The sequence below is a fragment of the Python bivittatus genome, unplaced genomic scaffold (assembly GCF_059951505.1).
Source record: "Python bivittatus isolate LINGU-HERP-01145 unplaced genomic scaffold, Pbiv_v1 ctg000020_np1212, whole genome shotgun sequence".
Classification (NCBI taxonomy): domain Eukaryota; kingdom Metazoa; phylum Chordata; class Lepidosauria; order Squamata; family Pythonidae; genus Python; species Python bivittatus.
In genome coordinates, this window is record NW_028277030.1 from 45,407,950 (window position 1) to 45,432,457 (window position 24,508).

Sequence of the window (24,508 nt, forward strand, 5' to 3'; positions counted from 1 at the left end):
GAGTCGTTTTGACAGTGTCTTCTCCATTTTGTTCCTTCCCTCCCTGAGTCATACAACTGCTTCCAGTACTTTGACTTCAGGGCTCATTTTGAAAGGGAAAGGGAGCACTTTGAATTGACAAGAGTTATTTTCCCTAATCCCAACATCTTGATCATATCCTCTTTTCCTACTGCGAGTCACAGATTTCCTGTTTCCAGATTTAGCTGCCATCTTCACCCTCCTCCTTGGTGCTTTGCAAAGAAACAGAAATAAGCTTTTGGTACCATTCTGATTGCCTGGGTACATCAGCGCATGAAGAAGGAGGAGAGAAGGAGTGCCTAGGAAGCATCAGGATCCTGTGTCAGGTTATTGGTCCACTTTGCTTTGAACAATCTACTGCAGGAGCTAGTAAACTGTAGTCCCAACTTTGCCAGTCATCCCCAAATCCTCCTTTTATGGCCCTTAAACCCCCTTCAGTCTTGACTGCTGAAAATGGAGATCCCAATTTCACACCATTTTGGGTTGGGGGAACAGATGGAACAGGCAATGTAGATCCTAAAGTAGGCATATCTGGTTTATAAGAACAGAGCTTCTCAAACCAGCCCTGTCACATATGTGATATGAACTCAACTACTTTGTAGTTCTCAGTCTCTCCACCCTCACCAAAGGCTGTCCATTGTCAGCCCCACAACATAGACCAGATGAAGAAACAAACTCCACGGAAGTTTAAAACTACTTTTATTAAGATGGACTGCTATAACAGAATGTTTTGATGTGATTTAGGGGGTGTCTGAGATGTTTACACATACCTTCTTCTCATTTTGGACTCAAGCCACATTTTGTTCCTTGTTGTTTTGTTAACTTCTCCATCAAGGTCATCCTCTTTACTTTCTATGCCTATCCCTGGCCAAGAGATTTTTTGCTGCCTGAGGACCTTTCTGCCCATGATCTTAAATGAATACTTTGTATTCTGAGAAGTATACTGAGAAAAAAGGAGATGCTTAACACTGCCAGTACATTTGATTTGAAGTGGTTCTTGTGGCCTGAAAAGCAGCTGGTCATTCCCTGTTCAGTTCAAAAGAGGTACTGCAGGAGGTAGTGTAGGAGATTCACCTACCTTCCTCCAGAAATTGTTCCCTAAGACAGGGATTCTAGCCTGTGTATCCAAAAAGTAAATTCTGGCTTCAGGGCATCCAGCTGATGGGACTAATTCATTTAGCTTTTTTAAGAAGCAGCACATTTACTGAGCTGAACTGGCCAACTGCATGTTTGCTTTTTAGTTAGCAAGCTGCAGATAAAGACTTGATTCCTTTATGTTCAGGAGAAGCAATGTTTGCGTAGGACTGAGCACAACCTGAGATTTCAAAAGCCCAGAGACCTTCAAAACAAAAGTTCTGACTGGGTTGCAGTTTTGTGATATAGAAGGGAAAATGATTAACTACAGGTCTGGCTCCCTATTAACTATCTTGAATTGGAAAATGAAATTAAATCCATCTCCATTTTTATTCTAGTCCTCCCCACAACTTTTCAGAGAGCAAATCTCAGCCTGAGAAAAGGTATCAGCCATCAGGTCTAGATCCCATCCCCTTGAATAATATGCTTCCAGGGCACCTGTGAAGGGGGTAAAAAAGTCAACATGGCAGCTGTGATGGAAGCCATGCACACCCAAGCAAGGAACCCATTGAAGGTTGTGCCCACTCTCTTAACTACCCATGTCGCCTTCTCCAACATCATTAACCTCCTGGAGTTGTACCTCAGCATATCTGGGGTAACCAGGTTGAAGATAGCTACAGTTTGCACACCTAACACAAACCTGTTCACCCAGGCTTTAAGTTAAATTTGTGTTGCTGTGATTTCTGTTTTGCTATTGATGTTTCATGTACAGTAATTAGGCCCTGTCCTATATTATCGGATTTTAGGCTGCTTTATGGTTTATACTTTTAAAGGTATGGGTATTTTTAGAGGGTTTTTATTGGAAATGGATTTTTATGATGTGCTTTTTTCCTTGATGAGTCTCTGCTTTGACGCTTTTATTAATGAAAAGTGAATTAGAATTTTTATGAATGACGTGGCCCTTGTTTTGTCTGTAGGATAAGAATGGTTCATGTTTTTGCAAAAGAATCAATAGCAGACAAAACAACAGCAACATTTGGAAACAATGGAGGGACATTTCTTTCTCCCAAGATTCTCTGCGAGAAGTTTTCATTGTTCTTCATCAGAATGTTTTATCTAGACTCACAACGTTTCCCACTTCAAAGATTCATGCAGGCTTAATTGGAACTCTCCAATGTAGGGATTGGATGGCTATTGTTGATAAGAAAAAATCATCTGCTAACTAATTTGTCTCTCATCTTCCCAGTTCAGTTAACCTTTACAAATTACCTAGACAGCATCAAGAGTTGTCTTGTCTGATCATTGAAGCAGCTCAGTGCTGACTCAGGAGAAAGATGCTCCTTCGTTCCTAGTAGTATGCGTATAAATCATAACAGATACTACAGCCTTCATTTGTGTTTGATGTATGGGATAAATTCCTCAATTGTTTTAGGGCACTGATGCAGAAGCTTTCTGTATTATGTGCCGTCAAGGGAAGCTGAACTACAGTTTTAAAATAACATGCCTTGGGACTCATAAAAGGTAAAGTCTCCTCTGAGTTAAGCCTGGTAATGTTTCATGGACGGGTCTGCGCAATTTTCTTAATAATTGTTACAGGAATGGTTTGCCACTGCCATCTTCCAGGAGGCTTTTCAACTTTCCAATCCAGCCTAAAGCCCTGGCATTCCCAAGTAAGGCTCTACTGTATCATAGTGCTAAAGTGCTGTCATCCAGCGTGGGAGGTGGCACAAAACTATGCCAGCTGAAAGGTGTGCTGAGGCACTTTGGCCCCATATTCTGCCTTGGGTTCTGTCTGCCTGAGATCTTGGGGGAAGAGAAAGGCAGGGTGGGGAACCTGCAGGTCTTTTGCCTTCAGTTCTTGGATCATATCTGCTTCTCCTTCCACCTCTGGCAAAAGAGGAGGGGGAGGGACAGAGGGTCTTCCCATCCTTTCCCGCAAGAATCCAGGCAGCAGAACCACTTTTCTCCTCTGCAACTTTGGGACTACGCACTTAAAGCATATGTCTAGCAATGTACTGGTGCACTGCCAGAACATCAAGATAGCATAAGTCCAGCAGTCTGAAAGACCATTGGTCACCTATTTAAAATGTCTCCCTGCCCTCCATAGCTTTGGTGCAGCAACACATAAACTGCAGGGGCAGGCAATCGTGTGCAAGTGAAAACACCTCTTCAGGCAGCTCCCCCATAGTAAAGCAGATCTTGCAGGGTGAAAATGGGTCTTTTTGGGTGCCATGAGCAGGTCCCCAAAATACCCATTTCCCCTCTTCTCTCCCCTATTGCTCCAGTCAACCAGGGCTGGCAACAGAAGTGGGAGAAATGGTTTTGGGGCAGCGAAAAGACTGAAAAAGCTGGATGGCAAGGAAACTCAATGGCTAGGGACCATGGGATGGGCACCCACAGTAACTCAGATGGCCAAGAACAACGGGGCAGCCCCCCCCCAAATTATCATGGAACAATTTGCAGTAGCTTGACCATATGGCATGGCTTGAGCCGGCAGAAGTAGAAAAGCAGTATTTCTGAAGCAGAGCATAAGAAGATGACCATTCGTTGGAACCCCCAAATTGAGCATGTTGAAAACAAACACACACACACACACACACACACACACAAATCTATAACATTCTGCTTTTCAGTATTACAGTGTTTGGATTACATCCTTCTGGAATTCTAATGCCCTAAAATTAATGAACAGACAACTCTTTATCCATTCCATTCAATTTGCAGTATCTTCATATTATCACATCCATTAATAATTCTATAATTAGGTTTTTCCATTCCAGCATGGCAAAATATAAATTGATCTCCATTTTTAAAATACAAGTGCTAGCCTTACCTTGCACATTTCTTTCCTGAAATCTTGGATAGCTAAAGTACACATTATATTAGAAGCACAACATGCACAGGCTCCCAGAGATCTGCAGTGGGGCTGGGGTGGGGGGAGGTGTGGCAATTCTGATTAGAACTTCACATATAACTAGGGGAACTTCAAAGCTTCCTTTCCCACTTACCAGCTACAGGAAGGGGAGGGGAGGGGAGGGGAGGGGAGGGAAGGGGAGGAAGGAAGGAAGGAAGGAAGGAAGGAAGGAAGGAAGGAAGGAAGGAAGGAAGGAAGGAAGGAAGGAAGGAAGGAAGGAAGGAAGAACTCAATTGGATATTTATGTTGTTGTTGTTGTTCAGTCGTTAAGTCGTGTCCGACTCTTCATGACCCCATGAACTATATCGCGCCAGGCCTTCCTGTCCTTCACTGCCTCCCTGAGTTTGCTCAATTTCATGCTCATTGCTTCAGTGATGCTATCTAACCATCTCATCCTCTGCCGTCCTCTTCTCCTTTTGCCTTCAATCTTTCCCAGCATCAGGGTCTTTTCCAAAGAGTCCTCTCTTCGCATTAGGTGACCAAAGTATCTGAGCTTGAGCTTCATTATCAATCCTTCCAATGAGCAGTCAGGGTTGATTTCCTTTAAGATTGACTGGTTTGACCTCCTAGCAGTCCAGGGGACTCTCAAGAGTCTTCTCCAGCACCACAGTTCAAAGGCATCAATTCTTCGGCGCTCAGCCTTCTTTATGGTCCAGCTCTCACAGCCATACATTACTACTGGAAAAACCATAGCTTTGACTATGCGGATCTTTGTCGGCAAGGTGACGTCTCTGCTTTTTAATATGCTATCTAGGCTTGCCATAGCTTTCCTCCCAAGGAGCAAGCATCTTTTAATTTCATGGCTGCAGTCTCCGTCTGCAGTGATCTTGGATCCCAAATAAATGAAGTCTGTTACTGCTTCCATTTCTACCCCTTCTATTTGCCAGGAATTGATGGGTCCAGATGCCATGATCTTAGTTTTTTTAATGTTGAGTTTCAAGCCAGCTTTTGCACTCTCCTCTTTCACCCTCATCAAGAGGCTCTTTAGTTCTTTTTCACTTTCTGCCATGAGGGTGGTATCGTCTGCATATCTGAGGTTGTTGATGATTCTCCCTGCAATCTTAATTCCGGCTTGTGATTCTTCCAGCCTGGCATTTCTCATCATGTACTCTGCATATAGGTTAAATAAGCAGGGTGACAGTATACAGCCTTGTCATACACCTTTCCCTATTTTGAACCAATCGGTTGTTCCATGACCGGTTCTAACTGTTGCTTCTTGGCCCGCATACAGATTTCTCAGGAGACAGGTAAGGTGGTCTGGTACTCCCATCTCTTTAAGAACTTGCCACAGTTTGTTGTGATCCACACAATCAAAGGCTTTTGCATAGTCAATGAAGCAGAAGTAGATATTTTTCTGGAACTCTCGTGCTTTCTCCATGATCCAGCGAATGTTGGCGATTTGATCTCTAGTTCCTCTGCCTCTTCGAAACCCAGCTTGTACATCTGGTAGTTCTCAGTTCATGTATTGCTGAAGCCTAGCTTGTAGGATTTTGAGCATAACCTTGCTAGCATGTGAAATGAGTGCAATTGTGCGATAGTTTGAGCATTCTTTGGCATTGCCCTTCTTTGGAATTGGAACATAAACTGACCTTTTCCAATCCCGTGGCCACTGTTGCGTTTTCCAAACTTGCTGGCATATTGAGTGCAGCACTTTAACACCATCATCTTTTAGTATTTTAAATAACTCAGCTGGAATACTGTCATCTCCACTAGCTTTGTTGTTAGCAATGCTTCCTAAGGCCCACTTGACTTCACTCTCTAGGATGTCTGGCTCAAGGTCAGTGATCACACCAGGGTGGACATCAGGGACATTAAGATCTTTCTTGTATAGTTCTGTGTATTCTTGCCACCTCTTCTTAATCTCTTCTGCTTCTGTTAGGTCCCTGCCTTTTTTGTCCTTTATCATGCCCATCTTTGCACTAAACGTTCCTTTCATATCTCCAATTTTCTTGAAGAGATCTCTAGTCTTCCCCATTCTATTGTTTTCCTCGATATCTTTGCATTGTTCATTTAAGAAGGCCTTCTTATCTCTCCTGGCTATTCTCTGGAAATCTGCATTCAGTTGCTTATATCTTTCCCTTTCACCCTTGCTTTTCACATTCCTTCTTTCCACAGCTATTTGTAAAGCCTCATCAGACAGCCATTTTGCTTTCTTGCATTTCTTTTTCTTTGGGATGGTTTTAGTTGCTGCCTCCTGTACAATATTACGGACCTCCGTCCATAGTTCTTCAGGCACTCTGTCTACCAAATCTAATCCTCTAAATCTATTCATCACCTTCACTGTGTACTCACAAGGAATATGATCTAAGTCATACCTGAGTGGTCTAGTGGTTTTCCCTACATTCTTCAATTTAAGCCTAAATTTTGCAGTAAGAAGCTCATGATCTGAGCCACAGTCAGCTCCTGGTCTTGTTTTTGCTGTCTGTATAGAGCTTCTCCATCTTTGGCTGCAAAGTATATAATCAATCTGGTTTCGGTATTGACCATCTGGTGATGTCCATGTGTAGAGTCGTCTCTTGTGTTGTTGGAAAAGAGTGTTTGCTATGACTAGCTTGTTCTCTTGACAGAACTCTATTAGCCTTTGCCCTGCTTCATTTTGTACTCCAAGGCCAAACTTGCCTGTTATTCCGATTACTCCTTGACTTCCTACTTTAGCATTCCAATCCCCTATGATGAAAAGGACATCATTTTTTGGTGCTAGTTCTAGAAGGTGTTGTAGGTCTTTATTTATAAATATTTATAATATTTATATTTATATTATATTTATATTATATAAATAAATAATATTTATTTATTTATTTATTTATAAATATGGATATTTATGCAATGTGTCATATATAGTTTAGCCTTAAAATCAACTTTCCAATCAATAGATTAAAAGAAGTAATGCCATATAACATGAGTTATGCTCACACTATAAGAAATACACACCCTTTTCTAATAGCTGTTCTGTTAGCCTTTTTGCAATCTCCCTCATTAGGTGGAAGTCCAAATGTGGATCTCAAAGGCAATGCCAATGGGAGAACGGTGGACCCAATGGCTCTCTCGTGCCTCTCTTGTTTCTCCACAGCCAGCCAGATATACAAAGGGAACAATGTCTCCCATTATGAATCCACTCACAAGCAAGGAGACTCACAGTGGCAGGAGTGAGAAATGAAATCCAATTGAGGAAGCTCTTGGCACTGTAGAAGAATTCCTGTGTATTTCCAAAACACAGAACAAATGCAGGGTGACAGTTTCTCAACTGTAATTCCATGTGTAATTTGTGGGGTCTCCCTTGTACCTTTCTCAGATATAGAGGACACATAATTGGCTAAGATCATCTTCTCTGATGCTTCAAGGACTTTCTCCAGATGGATGCTGTTCAATAAAAGTTGTGGTGATTTTAGCTGAGACTAGTTTAAATAAGGGATAGTAAATAGTGGCCTTCCACCACGTTCATGAGATACCTTTGCCCCAATGGAATTCTCCATCACAGAATCTCCCCATCACCAATTGCTTATCTCACATTGTGCAAACAGTTACTGATGGTATAATGGAAGATTTTTGTACTCCATACTATAAAAGTCACATTTTGGTCTGATGTTTGAAATAAGGAACTGTATTTCTTTTCCAAAAAAATAATAAGCCATTTTTAAAAGGATGTACCTTCTTATAAAAGGCACTGAGCTATTTCTGTATTGCAGCTACAATTCAGCGTTAGCACATCAGGTAAAAGACACTAGTTTTGGAATTTCAGTTCTTGTTTTCATCTTACATATTTGATAACAAGCATCCAGGCTTTCTTTGGATGTCATTATTTCTGACAAAATGCTTCATTTATCTCAGCTACTCAGAACCTCTGGCTTTTTAGTATTTAAGGATTAAGTTCAAACTGAATAGGGGCATGCCAAATTTTAACATACTACAGTATCTCAAGTTGGAAGCTTGTCTTTATCTTTTCTGTATCATTGATTGAAAAATTAAAATTGGGTAAGAAAAGGAAAGCTACATAGTCTACAAAGCAGATGTCACCCAAACTGAGGGCAACTAACCCAAGCAGGCACCAAGAAATGAAGAGGCATTCAGAAGTTCTGAAATCAGGAGCATACCTTCAGAAACAAGTGTAGAGAGAAAACTAAAACCTGTTTACATTAAAAAACTGGAATTCAGAAGTAATCAGGACAATTGGATGTACTTCACATTTTCACCACTGCTCCCTTTCTAAAATTCTATTTCTTAACCAAATCCCTGTATTTCAAAAGCTCTCCACTTATGGAATGCAAGCAATAGAATTCAGACTGAATTATCTAACCCAGCGAGCTCCCTTCTTGTTTCCCCAGATGTATTGGACCAACTCTTTCCTGCAAATCCTAGCATGATTTCACAGTCTAGGAAGATGTCTATTCACTTATATATGCATTACATACACAATCCATCTTACTGGTATGTGTGATTCTGATCCTGTATCACACCTCAGCATTGCCACTAACACCAGAAGAGTGTTGCATACATGTATAGTGAATATGTCATTGTTTCACAGTGTTCTTATTTGGTTTTAATAAACCATAGTTATATACAGATGATAAAAAGAGCCTCCTATAAGCAAGTGAGGGTTTTTTTCACTTAAGTAAAATAAGTGAGAGGATTCAATAGAACTTTACAGTGACATCTCTGGGAGCATCAGAAAGGTCAAGACAGTGGTTGAAACTACATAACTGAACCCTGCTTTTTTTGTATCCATGTCAGCAACACACACATGTACAAAGGGATGGAGCTTTGATCACGAAAGAGTGACTTCCATCTTGATTTCTTTGACCTCCTGCTGCAGATGTCCCTAGGTGCTTATGTTATAAATCAAATTTGCTGAGTAAAACATATCTACTCAGAAGTAAGTTCCACTGAATTTTGAGTGTGCACACAACCAACATACAATGTGGTTTGTAAGGCTTTAACTTAGCATGTTGTGTGTAACCAGTCACTGTAAACCATGGATTATTCCTTATTGTATTATAAATTTGCCAACAATGGTTAACTATGATATATAGTCCTCATTTTAATGTGATTGCTTAGATAGTCATTCTACGTTAGAAGTTTACTACTTTAATGTGCAGCCAGCAACTGAAGCAAAAATTAGAACTTAGTAAGCTAGGCTTCATAACCAATGGCTTACAGTAGAACCATAACAGCCAATTCTTGGCAAGAAAACTGCCTCCTTGCTTCTCAAGAAATGCCAATATCTTATTATTGTTGAACAGCTGGTGGCCTAGTAAATCCTATGATCAAAACACCATACGAGGAACTACCACCAGCATATTGTTCAGTCATATGGAACACTTTGTTCATGATCTAATGAACCCTGAAATCCATATGCTTGACCCTACATCTCCTGGCAACATGAGGTGAGATTTTAAAATGATGCTCTTGGTCAAAGAACATCTAACCCAATATTTTTGCTATCAGAATAAATAGCATTAACATTCTTGTGCACTGAAGAATGGGCTGATAAATTAGGTTGACTGACTGCAGTGAACAAGCTGTCTCATCTTCTCTGTAGGTGCCCACTTGTATGCCACTTGGTCTACCTAATCAAGCCACACAGATTATACATAACACAGATAAACAATTTTTTTTATCCCTGTCAACACTACCACTAAATAGCCCTAAGAAAGAACACATGAAATGTGACTTTTTCTACAAAATGAGAAATGCAGTCCTATTCATGCCAGAAATAATCTCCAGTGAGTTCAGTTGGACTTATTCTCAAGTAAGCATGGTTAGAACAGCAGCCTTGGGACAAGACTATTTAGATGCTTAGAAGCTGGGGATGTTAGATGACTGACTCCATTCCTGACTTAATGTGCAACCAACAGTTCCTTCTGGAGAGGGAAGTTTTGTACCTGCTCATGCCTGATTCAGAATCTCAGTTGCTCAGGACTCCATGTCACATAAGCCCTCCTATACAGTGCTGTAGACTTTTCTGTATAAACATGGAAGCGGCAGATGGAGGATCAGCTCGACACACCACCCTGCTCATGTATTCAGCTCCTGATAAATGAAGGGACCACACAGGGCTAAGGTCAAATCACATTCCAAATCCCTACCAACACTACTCAGGGCATCACATGTTTAAAGACAATTGCTTTGTAAAAACAAAAAACAAAAACTTTCAAACAGCTTGTCAAACAGAAGAGGCTTGCTGCTTAAAACGTACCTATCAATGTGCAAGAACGCTTGGTCTTTAATACAGGAGTTCATTCAAATATGGGGTATCCCCATTTACAGTCTGAATGAGATGCATGCCAGAAGGCCTAAACCACATGTTTCCTCTGCTGGAGATAGTCAATAATTTGTTTGGGTTTTGAGCCTTGCAAAGCCAGGTCTCAGATCTCAGCTTATGAATAAATCATGTCCTACTGTTTAAAGCAGACAGCGGGAGATGGTGTAATAATCATACAAGGCTCCAAAAGCACCACAGAGACATTTCTGACTTTCCCCCTTCAAGACTCCTCCAGGATGATATATTGCTGACAGGAGAGCACATGGAAATGTAAAGGAGAGCACTAATAAATTACAAACAAGCATTCAGCAATCAGATCTTATCTAGAAATCTCCCACTGGCTATCTGTGTCTACGATTAGACATCCACAGAACAAACAGTGCACCACAAGTGGAACCTGAAAATAATAAAAAGAAGTTGACATGAGATAAAAGCAATAACGAGATGGTCCTGCTCAACTCCCCCCAACGTCAGGGAAAGTGAGCTGCTGAATCCAGCCTACCAAATAAGTTCTTCTTTCTTTTAAAGGCACCAGTGGGTCAGGAATTCCACCATAATAATTTCCATCTCTGTTTCAAGAACAACCAGTGGAGGCCATCTCAGTGGTTTGCAGGAGCATGTGGAACAGGGCTGGAAAATGCCCTTCCTTCTGAGTGACTTCCTCATTCAGGCTACTTCCACTCTCCCTCCACCTAAGTCCCCATCTTCAGCCCTTTGTTCCTTTACTGAGACCACAAGACCTGGGCTCCAAAAATCTAGAAATATGTCTTTGCTGCCCGCTAGTTGCATCTGGATTTTTACCTCTCCCAATCTAGTTTTTTGCAAAAAGAATCAGTCTGGAAGCAGAGAGATGTTGGTGGCAGGATGAAGAGTTGAAGAGGGTGGAATGAACAGAATAAGGAGATTCAGGGTACCGGCAAGATGTTGAGGCCTGGGACCAGAGAGTTAAAGAATCCAGATGGAAACAATGCCCTCAAAAGTTGATAGCTATTTCTAGAGGGCCTTTTCATCCAGGACTCTGTGGTGCCAAAGGCCAAGGGGATGCTGGTAGCAACTCTGGCTGAAATCTCAGGGTACCAGTGCTGACTGGAAGAAAATCCTGCTGCCTGGCATTTTACAGTGCAAGCAGGCAAGAAGATCAATGAGCCAGTCCAGCATTCATAAATTCTCCTAGACTGCATTCCTAATTTATAGAATCTATCAACCAACCAGGAGTTATAGATACTTTGTACCTGGGCACCAACTAAGGGAATGATGATACAGCTTTAGAAAGATAAATTCACATATCTTTATGTGCTGCAGGGGACTGTTTATATGTGTTCTTTTTTGGCTTTTGAATTTGCTCTCTTTTTGTTCAAAGGGCAGAGAAGCAATATGCAAGCTATAGAGAAGCTGCTTTTCTTATGGGTACATATTTCCATGAATTTTCTTTTCTTCTCCTTCTCCTTCTCCTTCTCCTTCTCCTTCTCCTTCTCCTTCTCCTTCTCCTTCTCCTTCTTCCTATTAAAACCCAATGTATATTTTTTTCAGGTTTATAGTTTGCTTTTGTTTTTAGGTCAGATTGTTCTATGATATTTGAAGTGCATTGAAACTGACATTTCCCCCCCCCCATCTTTCTCTCTCTCTCTATATATATATATATACACAGACAGAGAGAGAGAGAGAGTAAAGGAGGAAATGAGAAAATGAGAAAATGAATGAGACAGCCATATGTGCCCAGCTGTTACCGAGCAGAACGTTTTTCTTTATTTTTTAAACAATTTTTATTAAAGAAAATTTTAACAAAGTAAAAACCATAAGAGAATATAAAGATAGTAAGAAGAGTAAATAGTGAAAAAAAGAAAATAGAAAAGAAAAAGAAGTTGTAGAATTCCTTTCACATTTCTTTTGGTGGTGTTTTGAAAACTATTATAAGTTGAGAGACAGAGTAGGATACTGGGATTTGTATTTTTTCTTCCTTATCCCACCATCATTCTCCAGCTTCTTTCGCCCTCTATGTGCCTCATCCAAAAAACTCCGGGAAGGCAATAAACCCTCACAACTTGCCACTTAAAATCATTTAACTGATTTTGCAGAGTATGCCAGCCAATTAGTTCACAAACATTCCAGAAGTTCGCTTGGAAAAGGGACATATTTTCTGGAACCCATCGGGCCAGATTAAACGTTTTTTGCTGGCACTTGAGATTCCTCCCTCTCTCCCTTGTTTAATGTTAAAATTGTTAGAAGGTGGCCTGAGAATTAAGGTTATTTGAGAAGATCGTGGACATTTTCTATCCTGCCTCCCCTTTACATTTCACTTTGCTGATATTTCAAAAATGCCTCCCTGGAGCCACCATCTGGCCATTAACTGGGAAAAGGAGTCATTGCAAAGAGATCATTTCAAGTCCTATTCACAGTTATCAACAGACTGTAAGACATCCAAGTAAATCTCAGAAAAGATGCTACAGGGCATTTTATTCCTCCCAAGCTCCCCTCTAGGATTTCCATTTCCAGCTATGACAAATCACCTGGAACATTTATGCAGGTAGTATGGGAACAAAATGTTTTCAAACAGGAAATGAAAACATGGACCTGACTAAACAGGTTTTTTTAATCAAGAGGACATTATTTCTCTGAAAAGTCAACCAAATGAATGCTCCCACAAAAAGAAAATATATGCAAGAATGTATAGATTAATATATGATATAAATATATGGAAACATGAAGTGCTGCTAAAGTGTGTTTTTCCCTGTTGTAACCCATGTTGGACACTCTTATAAAAATATGCTCAGTATATTTTCAGAAGATGTCATAAACATCTCCTAATTTTAATGGAAACATCTGTCTCTTCTGTCATTATATATATGGATAGTGTAATGGTTAGAGTACTGCCTTTTGATGTGGGAGACCGGGGTTTGAATCCTGGCTGGTATCTACCTTACTAATAGGGGTACTTGGGCAAAGACCCCTTAACGCTTCACCTGCCTACCTCGGATATGAGAGTGACACAAACTAAGAGAGTTATGCCAGCTTGGATGTTGCCTGGATTAACAAGGTCCACACCAGATTTTGGGGAACCAGGATAATCTGACAATAAGTGGGCTACTGGAACAAACCATACATATAGAAGACAAGAGAACCTGGAACTGATGGAATGCTACTACAACAGTAGACCTAATGAGAGGGGACATATGAAATGTATGAGGGAACTATGGATGAGCAGAAGACCTATATCCACACTAACTGAGAAACAACTAGTTACCCAGTGCTTCAACATAGTGAAGAGGAAGCAGCTCTCACAACTTGAGATAGAACAGCTACACATTACATCCTGGACTCAAGAAGACTCAGAAGAACAACTGGATGTGCAGCCAACACCTGAAGCTGGAACATCACTGCCACTCCCTCTATTACAGAGCACAGCAGCTGATATGAGGCATACGATCATGGATAAACTAGCTACAGTCAACCCTTGAGACTGATTGCCAAGAATCAGTGGAGAAGCACCATCAGATAGTATGCTAGAAGATGCCAATAGAGTCCTCACAACAATCCCTACTACCACCATAACTCAAACCAATGAACTGGTGTATGCTACAGGTACTGTAATCCTGGAGATGCTTGGCTACATGATCAAGAACAGCAGTACATACTTGGAGGCTAAGATCAAGGCAACTCAGAGAGAAGTTAGTCAGCTGATGGAACTACAGAAGGGTGTGGAGAGAAAACTCAGCTACTGAAAAAATATAAGGGCCTGACTCCATCTGAAGCCCTGGAGACTGCTAAACAGACTCACAGCACTGGCTACCAGGCTAAAAGGACAGGCAGGGTCTGGTGAGTGTCAAAGCCACTGTCCTGGATGAAACCCACAGCATCCAGGAGTACATCAGTAAGATGGCACCCAAAAATGAGCTGCTGAGAGAATGCCTGAGGCAGCAGCAGACATGGGAGGAAGTTCAAGCAGAGGAAGTGCCATGGCAAGACAAGACCGTGCATGGGATGCACCATTGACAGATAGCTGAGGTGGCTGACATTGGGAAATCCTACCAGTGGCTGGAAAGGGCTGGACTAAAAGTACTGAGGCACTGATCATAGCAGCACAATGACAGGCACTAAGCACCAGATCCATAGAAGCAGGGGTCTACCACACTAGACAGGACCCAAGGTACAGACTGTGCAGAGAGGCCTCAGAGACAGTCCAACACATAGTGGCAAGGTGTAAGATGCAGGCAGGAACAGCATACACTGAACAACACAACCAAGTAGCTGCCATTGCGTACAGGAACATCTGCACAGTGCATGGGCTAGATCCTCCCAAGTCCAGATGGGAGATTCCACAGAAGGTCATCGAGAATAACAGGGCTAAGATACTGTGGGACTTCCAGATCCAGACTGACAGGCAGGTACTGGCCAATCAACCAGTCATTGTGGTAGTAGACAAAGACCAGAAGACAGCGGTAGTGATAGATGTAGCAGTGTCAAGTGACAGCAACATCAGGAAGAAGGAGCATGAGAAGCTAGAGAAGTACCAGGGCCTGAAGGAGGAACTAGAAAGGATGTGGAAAGTAAAGGCCAAAGTGGTCCCAGTGGTGGTAGGAGTACTTAGGGCTGTGACTCCTAAGCTGGGAGAGTGGCTCCAACAGATCCCAGGAACAACATCAGAGCTCTCTGTCCAGAAGAGCGCAGTGCCAGGAACAGCTAAGATACTGCACAGAACCCTCAGACTCCCAGGCCTCTGGTAGAGGACCCGAGATTGAGGAAGACCCATGCCACCCATAGGGGGAGAGGGGATTTTTTTTTAAATGCCTTTCCCTCTAAAAGAAACATTTCACTTTAGCAAAAGGGTTTGCAATTATCCAATTTCTCTGTATTCATTGTGAGATACTAACAATTACGCCTGAGAAGGGAAAATAGAAACAGTAATAGATTAGGGATGTTTGGAAAATAGTTGTTAAATAAGTGCAAGTGAGATGGGCAGCTATATAAATTCAATAAATAAATAAATGGGCTAATCTTATGTTTTCATCAGTATATGCTTCTTTCTGTACATTACAGGGAAGCAAAATGTCTTCTTCGTTTAGTAGGAGCCCAGCAGTCTATAAGATCCAGCCTTAGTTATGTCTAAAATGGACCCACTGGATTTAAGATTAAGACCCAGGGTGAAGGTAAGTCTTACTTTCAATGGATCTATTTGAAGCACAGCTACATTTGGATTCATTTTGGTATGATCAATGAGAAACCTGATGACATTAATGGACTTAGTAACATTTATTGTTAAAAAAACCCGGGATGCATGGCAAATTAATAACCAGAGCAATCAGAAGGAGAACCTTGAAGAAGAGTTGGTGCTGTCAACCAGAGAAAGCGTTCTTTTGAATCTAATGTTCAGCCATTTCCCCCTATGCTACATGAGTAAGTCTAGCAAAAACTCAGCGAGCCTGATTGTTTCAAGGCATTGTTTGAACAGTCGGTCTTCATTCAATATCAGTTTGGACCAGACAGTGTGCAAGCCACATTTTTGAACCTCCTTTCTGTAACCCTCTAGGGTTCCTGGACATTTTACTACTGAACTTGAAAATGGCCTTCCTGGTGTTTTTATTTTTTATTTTTTAAGAAGACAGAATTAAAAAACAAAAGATATATTAAGCCTTGAAAAGCTTAACATACCTAAAAACCCAAAAGAACACTCACCCATCCCAGCATGCACACGCACCTTAACCCTTCCTTTCAAAAGCCACTATAGAAATGCCATGTACGATAGCATGACAGAAACGGCACACCAGCGTAGCTCTCGGTCTCTACAAAGTCATTTAAATAAATCTCATCCTCAGGTGCCAGGAGGCTACTGCCCCTCTTCTATCCCTGTACAGGACAATAGGCTGCATTTTAAACATCCATTACAACAGTTAATATCGTATGAAAGGAAAACCAATTCCCTTATAACCCCCCTCCCTCTGCACCCCACATACCTTGCCAAATATTGTTCTGCTGAGAAGTGCCCCCAGGTCTTCTTGTTAAGCTCTGCTGAAGCTAAGACAAAACTGGTCTCTTTCCTCAATTGCAGTCATAGTTATTTATTGACTGGCTCACTGGGTGACTTAGGGCTTATTTGCTGCTCCTGTCACATACAATTTTTATGGCCATGCACCCATCTGACCATCAAACAGGAAGGTTCATAACTTGTACTTAAAGGAATAAGAAGGGAAAAGAAGGCAGACCCCAGTGTGAATTTCCTCTCCCCTTTTTCACAGACATATAGCCATACAGGAAACTCAGGAAGATAGTTTCAGCTTTGTTATATACCGTAGGAAGGCATGGAAGTTAGCTGGTTTTCCACACAGGAAAATTGGTGAGAGAATATCCCAGTTCCAAATTTCAGCATCTAATCTTAATCCTTATATAGTCAAATATAATCAGACCGCTGATTGATTCACCCAATAAGAAATTAACAATTATTTATAAGAAATTAATAGTCAAGAGGTTGTCCATTTTAGTCGAGAATTTTTCTTATTCTATTATTACACTATGCAATCTAATTGGCTCACTATTTCTGATGTAGGAATTCCTTTTAACTAAATGCATTGAATTTAAAACACACATTCCTGATTTGTAAACTCCTTAAAATCTTTTTGAAAAGTTCATCCCAATATAAGGAAAGAAGCTGGTAAGGGAGAAACCAGTGGTTCCAGATTAGAGAGAAGTGTAAGGTCAACATGGCCTCCCATGGCCATGAAGAGAACAGAAAAATATCTGTTTACTTCAAAAGGTGTGAGGATGTAAACCCTGGGGCAGGAACCTATATACAGGCCTTAGAAATGAATGTACTATAGTGGACATGTACTATAGTGGATGTATATGGCTTCATTCTTGTCTGCAACAGAGACAGATCTTACCTAGTTGTGTCTTCCACCAAGAAAGCCAAGTCTTAAATAAGAAGTTAAATGTCTTGAGATCCACAATTCACAGCTATGCCCACTGTGAAACCTAATACCTGCAGTGTTTCTTTTTGGGAAATTCATACAAGATGGACAACGTGCCATCATCCAAGTTATAAACGAGATCAACCCATATATCTTAATATAGTAAAACAATAAATTAACATTATGTTTCCCTGTGAAATAGAAAAGATTATCTATTCCCACAATTCTCAAAAAATTTGGTAAGGCTTTCAGTTGAAACCAAATGAGATCTGAGGCTACAAGTACCTCACTTCCACAGTCAGTTTGATATCAGCTAAAGCCAAATGCCTCCAACCCATCTTGGATATTCATGTCTTTGGATGTGTGTGATCAAAATATTGTACTGAGCTCTCCAAAGGGACCCTAATCTGAGCCAAAGGTCTAGTTTCCCTATTATTTTGGAGCACAATTCTCCACTGGTGCGCAAGGGAGCAAAGCCAATTGTTCCAGCTGGAGTCAGAAAATAGGTATCCCACTTTGTAGGCTATCTTTCAAAATGCTTCACAGAAGTATTTGTAGTCCAGAAGCAGTTTGGATGTTTACAAATGACCAGTAGGATTTTCATTCAGGGAAGCTTGTAATCAACTTGCCTAAGTTTCCTTCCAGTCTGGGTTTAGGGAAACCACATATCTTCATGAAGAAACATCACATGCCTACGACTTTCTCTGATGCTGGAACTATTATAAGATTAGAATCACACCATGGGAAAACAAAGATGGCCATCTGGCCAATCACCAAGTTGCTTTCCCCAAACTTGACCTTGCCAGTTTCAATATGCAGGAGGTAAAGATCTTTAGAAGATACACTGTTCAACACATGGCATTATTTAAAATTTGGCATGTCTCCTGGATTTAAATCATAACAGAGTTGACCCAAATGCACCAGGTTCAATCCGATATACCTTAATCATCTAACGTCCGTACTTACATCTTTCCAAATAATCTAAATTAGCTTTCCACAGCCTTTGCTCTCCAGGTGACAAGCACAGGATTGCTTAGCAGACTAGTTAACTAGTTAACAGTATGTGTGATTAATTAACAGAATTAGGAAAAATAATGTATATGCCAGCAACTTTATCTTCCTCTCTATCCTGGGACAAAAGATGGATCCAACATTCCAAGCCTCGCCTGTCTTACTCTGAAGCTAATTCTGGAGGATCATGTATCCTGTTTCAAGGAAAAGGATGAATACATTCTTCCCATAACAAATTCTATAAAACCAACGGCCAGCAGGATGTGTTCTGATATTTTGTTTAATTGTTAACAAAATGTTGGATTTCTTGTAGTTAATTTTTCTCATGATTTTAGCACTGCCTCAATGTATGCCCTATTTTCCAAAGGGGGGGGGGATCAGCATTAGACTAACTTTTTATAGTGTCTATAATTATTTGATTCTGTTTTTGTTAAGTATGAAAATTAGCACAGTGATGGTAAGAAGCTTTTGGCCATCTTTCTACCCAAAATTTGGGAAATAACAGCTGCATGGGTAACTTCTGCATTGTGTCAGGTAACATATGTACTATTATATGGATCCCCAACTTGGCTGCCAGGGCAATATATCATATTATGTATAAATATTCTTTCTGTGACCATTAGTCTCCTTGACCTTTTATGCTGTATTTTTAAAATATTTTCAATGTTTTTAAAAAATGGGAATCTGACCTTTCTAAGGTGTTGTGTTTTTATAAAAGAAAAAAAATGGCTGGCTGCAGGCCAGTGCATTTATTCAGAAGTGTACTTACCTCCCTAAGGGGAGAAAGGGCCAAATTAAACAATACGGAGTGTGGTATAGGATGGGGAGGAATAGCATTCTGCTAAATGAATGCTTTGAAACTTGCCACGTCCCCCAAGGGAGCAATTTTGTGAAAGGACAAACCACTATGGCAGTTAATTTGCAAGAGAATCCACAACCTCTTCTTACAATTCTAAATGTGCTCACAAGCCTGAAGCTCCTGGGGACACCTGTCCTACCACTATTGTTATGGTTCACCACAAAATAATGTGCATGAAAGGATGAGACTCCACATCACTGTAGTTATCTAACAGCTCGTTCTATAGATTAAAATAATTAGAATAGTACTTTGCTTTATTCCCAACAGAGTAACAGGCTCTCTGGCTCTGCTGTTTACAAAGAATTCCTCAGTGGCAGCCATCTCCATTTGCAATACATTCACGGACTCTGTTGTACTTCACATCGTTAGGAAATTTGTGTTGTTTCCTAAATTACTAAACAGAACTGTCAAGTGGTATTGTGAAGCACAATGTCCCCTACTCATTTATTCATTCAGATACAAATTTAATCTAGCGTATTCAGGTAGCCCTCGTTTAGTGACTGCCTTGTTTAGCAACCATTCACGGTTATGACAGTAATGAAAAAGTAACTTTATGATCAATCCTCACATTTATGACCTTCACAGGTCTGTAAAGCAAAGGAGAGCTGAAGTAAGATTTGTACTGGTTTATGACTGTAATAAACTGATTGAAAAGATCGTAAGCACAGTTGCGGTTTCACTTAGTGACCGCTTCGGTTAACAATTGAGTTGCCAGTCCCAATTGTGATCGCTAAGTGAGGACTATCTGTATTTAACTTCACTAGAATTTGCTAAAGTACAACACATTTAATTATACAAGAACCAGGTAAATCCAGTTTCAACCCTGCTAGAAAGAACTGTATCTCAGACCTTCTCTTTCACTTCTTACAAGTATTCCCATAGGATACACTTGTAACAACCATCAGCACCAAGTGTGGATCTCTTCTGCAGACTAAATACATCAAGTTTCTTTAACATTTCATCCTCCATCCAGAGATCATGTTTCCTAGTACTTTGAGATTTTGATGCAACCAAACATGGTGATATCTAGGCCATAATACAGACCCTGTAGGGAACCTTTTCTGATATCACATACTGGGAAAGGAAAGGAAAGAAGGTCACCTGGCTCATGTCATCCCAGTCTGGGCCCAGCATGGCTATACCCCATAATGACATGGTAGTGAAGCTTACATTTGAAAAGAGCATCTGCTTTTGAAACGGTGCTGCCAAAACTTGTTCACCCTCAAGTAATACTTAGAAAACTGTGCCGAGTGAAGATAGTTTACTGCTGAAGCAGACTCCAAATGTTTTCCCTCGAAGGCTAACCCTTTCAAGTCTTGCTACAAATTATAGATACAAATTCCTGGCTCCATCTATCACACTTCCACAGAATTTCCTAAAGCAGGGTGCTTCCTCCCATACTGTATATGACAGTATGAGCCCTGGCAAGTGGTATGAAGAGGCCTAAGCAGGCCTACCATATCCTAAATGTCAATTCTGGATTGGGCTTTTGCTCCCTGAAGCCTATGGAAGGCCATAGGTGGGGCAGTGATGTAGGGAAATCCATCTTTGGAGAACATGACTTGTTGTTACATCCTGGTATCAATGAGAGGTAAGAGGGAGGGTGAAAAGAAATAAGGGAGGTCAGTATGTGCCTGAATCGGTGAAGAAGGATGAAAATTATCCAAACCTTCTCCTTGCATTTAACTTAAGATGTTATGTAGAAAGTGAACAAGAACTTTCAATTGTGTTACAGTGTAAATCATCTTTTTGCACTCATGAGCCTATTTGATCAGATGAGAGGAAGGGTCTTCACAAACAGCCCCCTCTGTGTCTGTTTCTTAGTTGGCCTATTCGTGAAATGAGACCAAAAGGCTTGTCTGTGCTTCCCTCTCTTCAAGATGTAGTTTAGGTAGAAGTGAGGCTTTTCCAGCCTCATGTATTTCCTAATAAATCTAACTTTTACTTCAAATACAATGAATGTCTCCTCGCACTCACTGATGCTCATATTCTGCATCCAAGGCAACCATGTTACAAACTTTTTTTAAATGGGACATTCTTAATTACTCAGTATTATTTCTGTACTCAGCTTATGTTCAGAAGCATGTCCTCTAACAAGGGTTCAGCTTCTTGTTCTCTGGTATTCAGCTTCTCATTTTGGAGTACTCCATCAATGACACAAAGGAGCCATCTAGTGTGCTGGAACAGGTAAGTCACTAGATAAGAATAAATACTTACTCCTAATGTGCACCTGGCTCTTCACAAACCATTTCAACTTCGATTTGCTTGCTTAATAAATGTCAATGGAAATTACGTTTGAACATTGGGAGAAAGAAAATCACTCTTTCTGCCTTCTCTTCTGCTTCCCTCTGAAGACAGAGATATGGTTCCAATCTCAAGGGAGGAAACTTGACATCTGATTCCATTCTTTGCCCTCCCTTCATATCCATGACATCTTTTTTTAAAAAAAGGCTTTCCCTTTTCTTCATTTCATCCATGAGCTTGCTATAAGATTCCCAGCTTTTTACTGTTCCACTGGTGACCTTGTAAAAAAAAAAAATGGTCATGGAAGGCAGCAACCAGTGATGAGAGGAGAAAAGGCCTTCCTGCCACAGCCCACAGGAACCAAGGGGAGTGGAGGCATTTGCCTGCAGTGAAAGAATGAAACAGCAGGCAAACCATTGCCTGCTTGAATCAGAAGATGCTACTTTGCCAGGTAGCAGCAAAAGGTGGGTGGAGGTTGCCTTCTCAGCAGACTGGGGGCAAGTAAAGGAAGACATGTATTCTGACCCTTGAGAAATGGTCCATGGACCAGACCTGTGTGGCATATTCCTACCTGTCATGCATATCAGCCATATTATCACATCATATCATATCATATCATATCATATCATATCATATCATATCATATCATATTCTATACTAACCACAGCAAACTTTGCCTTCTTGTTTTCAGATCATCACTTAAGACCAATTTATTTCTTTGGGGTGGTGATTAGGCATGTTCACAAAACCTGAACTTTTCTGAAAACAACAGATGTTCCTGTGCCATCTGTTTTCATGTCAGCTTTGTGTGTGTTTTAATTGTGGGATACTCTTGATGATCTGTGTCTTGTGGTACCCATTTTAATCTGAGTGTTAGCTTCTTTGAATTTAAATTATAGAAAAGTGGGCCATAATTGTATTTAAATAAATATTTGTGTCGCTGTCTGGAGGGAAAAGAAGTAAACAATATTTTGCATTGCTATTCTTTGCATGACTGTTATTTAATAAGCAATATGCTCTCGGGTATGCTGAGAATACTGGAAAAATAAGTATAATTAATTTGCAGAATTCCACAAATATCTAAGATTAAATTTTGGAGGTATACAGCATTAAACTATGGAGGAGTATCAGCCATCAGTGGGTGATATCCATGGCCATGTAGGTAGATACCCACATGGGCAACGAGATTTCTCTTCCTCTACTCCCCTCTGCATCTTCCACATAGTTCATAACTGCTTAGAAAAGTCCCCCAAATTCCTGAGTATTTTACAAAATTGCACCAGAGACTGCAGGAGAAAGGGTGTGTTCTTTCAGCCAAAGTTTCTATTCTACTGGCTGACCCAAAGCCCTGGATTTCACTTACGAAAGCTCATCCCATCTTGAAAAAGAGATGTTGCTTTTTCAACCACCTGAGATATTTGTAGCAAATTATGTTGTTAGAAAGACAGCAACTTTAATTATATAAATAGACATGCAAGGTCAGAGCTGCCTGGATCTCCCTCATTAACTGCTAATTGCAGAAAGGAAGAGCAGAATCATTCCATGGTGACTTCATGCAATCCAATATATCTCTTTGTGGCTGCATAATTGAAAGAAAAGCAAGTTATTTTTTCCCTTAAAGATAAAAAATGTTCATTCTTCTTTATAAGATCATTCTTTCCCCACTTTGGCAAATGCATGAAGTCTAGATTTAACATCAGTTGAAGGGTTTCGTGGTTCAGAGATAAATACAGGATCCGATAGAATAAAATTGACAGAGCAACAATTAACCATCACCCTTTGAGTGCAATCATCCCTTCTGTTTACATGTGAGCGACTTCAGTAGCTATCCTCTCAAATTTCTTAAATATAACTTTTTAATTTATTCTTCTCACCTCTATTGTCAGTAGTTCATCTATGTACGCATCAAGGCTTTGTTCCATACTTACTCCAACTACCTTGAGAATGTCATCCTGTTATAAATTCATCATTGCCACGCACTGCACTTTGCATTGTTTCTGCACCGTGAAAGGTTGACTTCTAGAAAGACAAGTTTCCCACACCCACCCACCCACCCAGCCCCTCTTCCCATGTCAAGTGTCAACAATCAAAAACAGAGCAAATCTAAGCCATGAATAGCAGGTTATTGTTAGGCATCATTTCATCAATAAGCTGCTCCTTTCAAGCTTTTCCTTGAGCCCATTTCTGTTACTGAGGGATGGAGGCCTTAATTATGATCTTGTCGTTTCCATTGTCTGAGGCAAACGACTAAGTGGCTTATTAAGGCAATTAAATTTGCCTCCGCTCTAACTAATCTCTTGCCAAGCACAATATCCTATTAGGTATCCCAAGGGGAGGAGAGAGAGAGAGAGAGAGAAGGTTATCTTTGAAACCTTACAATAATAGCTGAGAAGCTTGGTAATTAATTATCATTGATCATTCAGCCAATTTGAAGCATGACTCCTCCTACTCCCTTTCTCTTTGTTCCCAGGTGAGAGGAAACCTTTCTAACAGGCAACACTGACATGGAGGAGAGCAATTAAAAGCGCCCCTCCTTGCAACATTGCTCTTGTGAAACTGCTCTGCACAACCTGTATAATGATTATAACCATCTGTTAACTGCACCAGGAATTCTCTCCAGCCAATTCATTCCAGCCAGTTTGGTGTCGTGGTTAAGGCACCAGGCTAGAAACCAGGAGAACTTGAATTCTAGTCCGGCCTTAGGCACAAAAGCCAGCTGGGTGACCTTGGGCCTGTCCCTCTCTCTCAACCCTAGGAAGCAGGCAATGGCAAACCACTTTCAAAATCTGACCAAGAAAACTGCAGGGACTTGTCCAGGTGGTCACCAGGAGTCAAGATTGACTGGAAAGTACACAAACACACATTCATTCTTTCTTGACCAAACAGCTGCTTACAATGGAACACGCCTTTCAATTATATGGGAAGCTTTTGTTGTTGGACAATGGGGCAATAGTGGCTTTCGCCAAACACCCTCTGTGGTTCTGCATCTCATCATGTTCTTTTTTAATCACCCCTTTCTCTCCCCTCCCTCTGCAGCAATCCTCTCCTGGAAGCTAGGGGGAAATCAACACAAGTGTTGCTTTGCTGAGGCTTGATAAAAAAAGACTTAGGAGGGGGATGACCCTGAAGCAGACGAATGCCCTGGGCCCTGGATGAGCTCCTTATGCATAAACAAGCACTGTTGCATCAGTGACTCCTGAAATGCACAGCATATTAAGTGCCACACGCTT

General features: G+C 40.8%; 1 long non-coding RNA gene across 1 annotated transcript in view; it reads left to right on the plus strand.

The window, feature by feature from the left end:
• Positions 1-24,352, plus strand: part of LOC148217049 (uncharacterized) — a 34,047-nt gene extending 9,695 nt beyond the window's left edge. Inside the window, exons 2-3 of the long non-coding RNA XR_015797868.1 lie at positions 15,300-15,409; positions 24,315-24,352. This is a non-coding gene — a long non-coding RNA (uncharacterized LOC148217049). The remainder of the gene's footprint in view (positions 1-15,299; positions 15,410-24,314) is intronic.
• Positions 24,353-24,508: the final 156 nt, after the last annotated feature.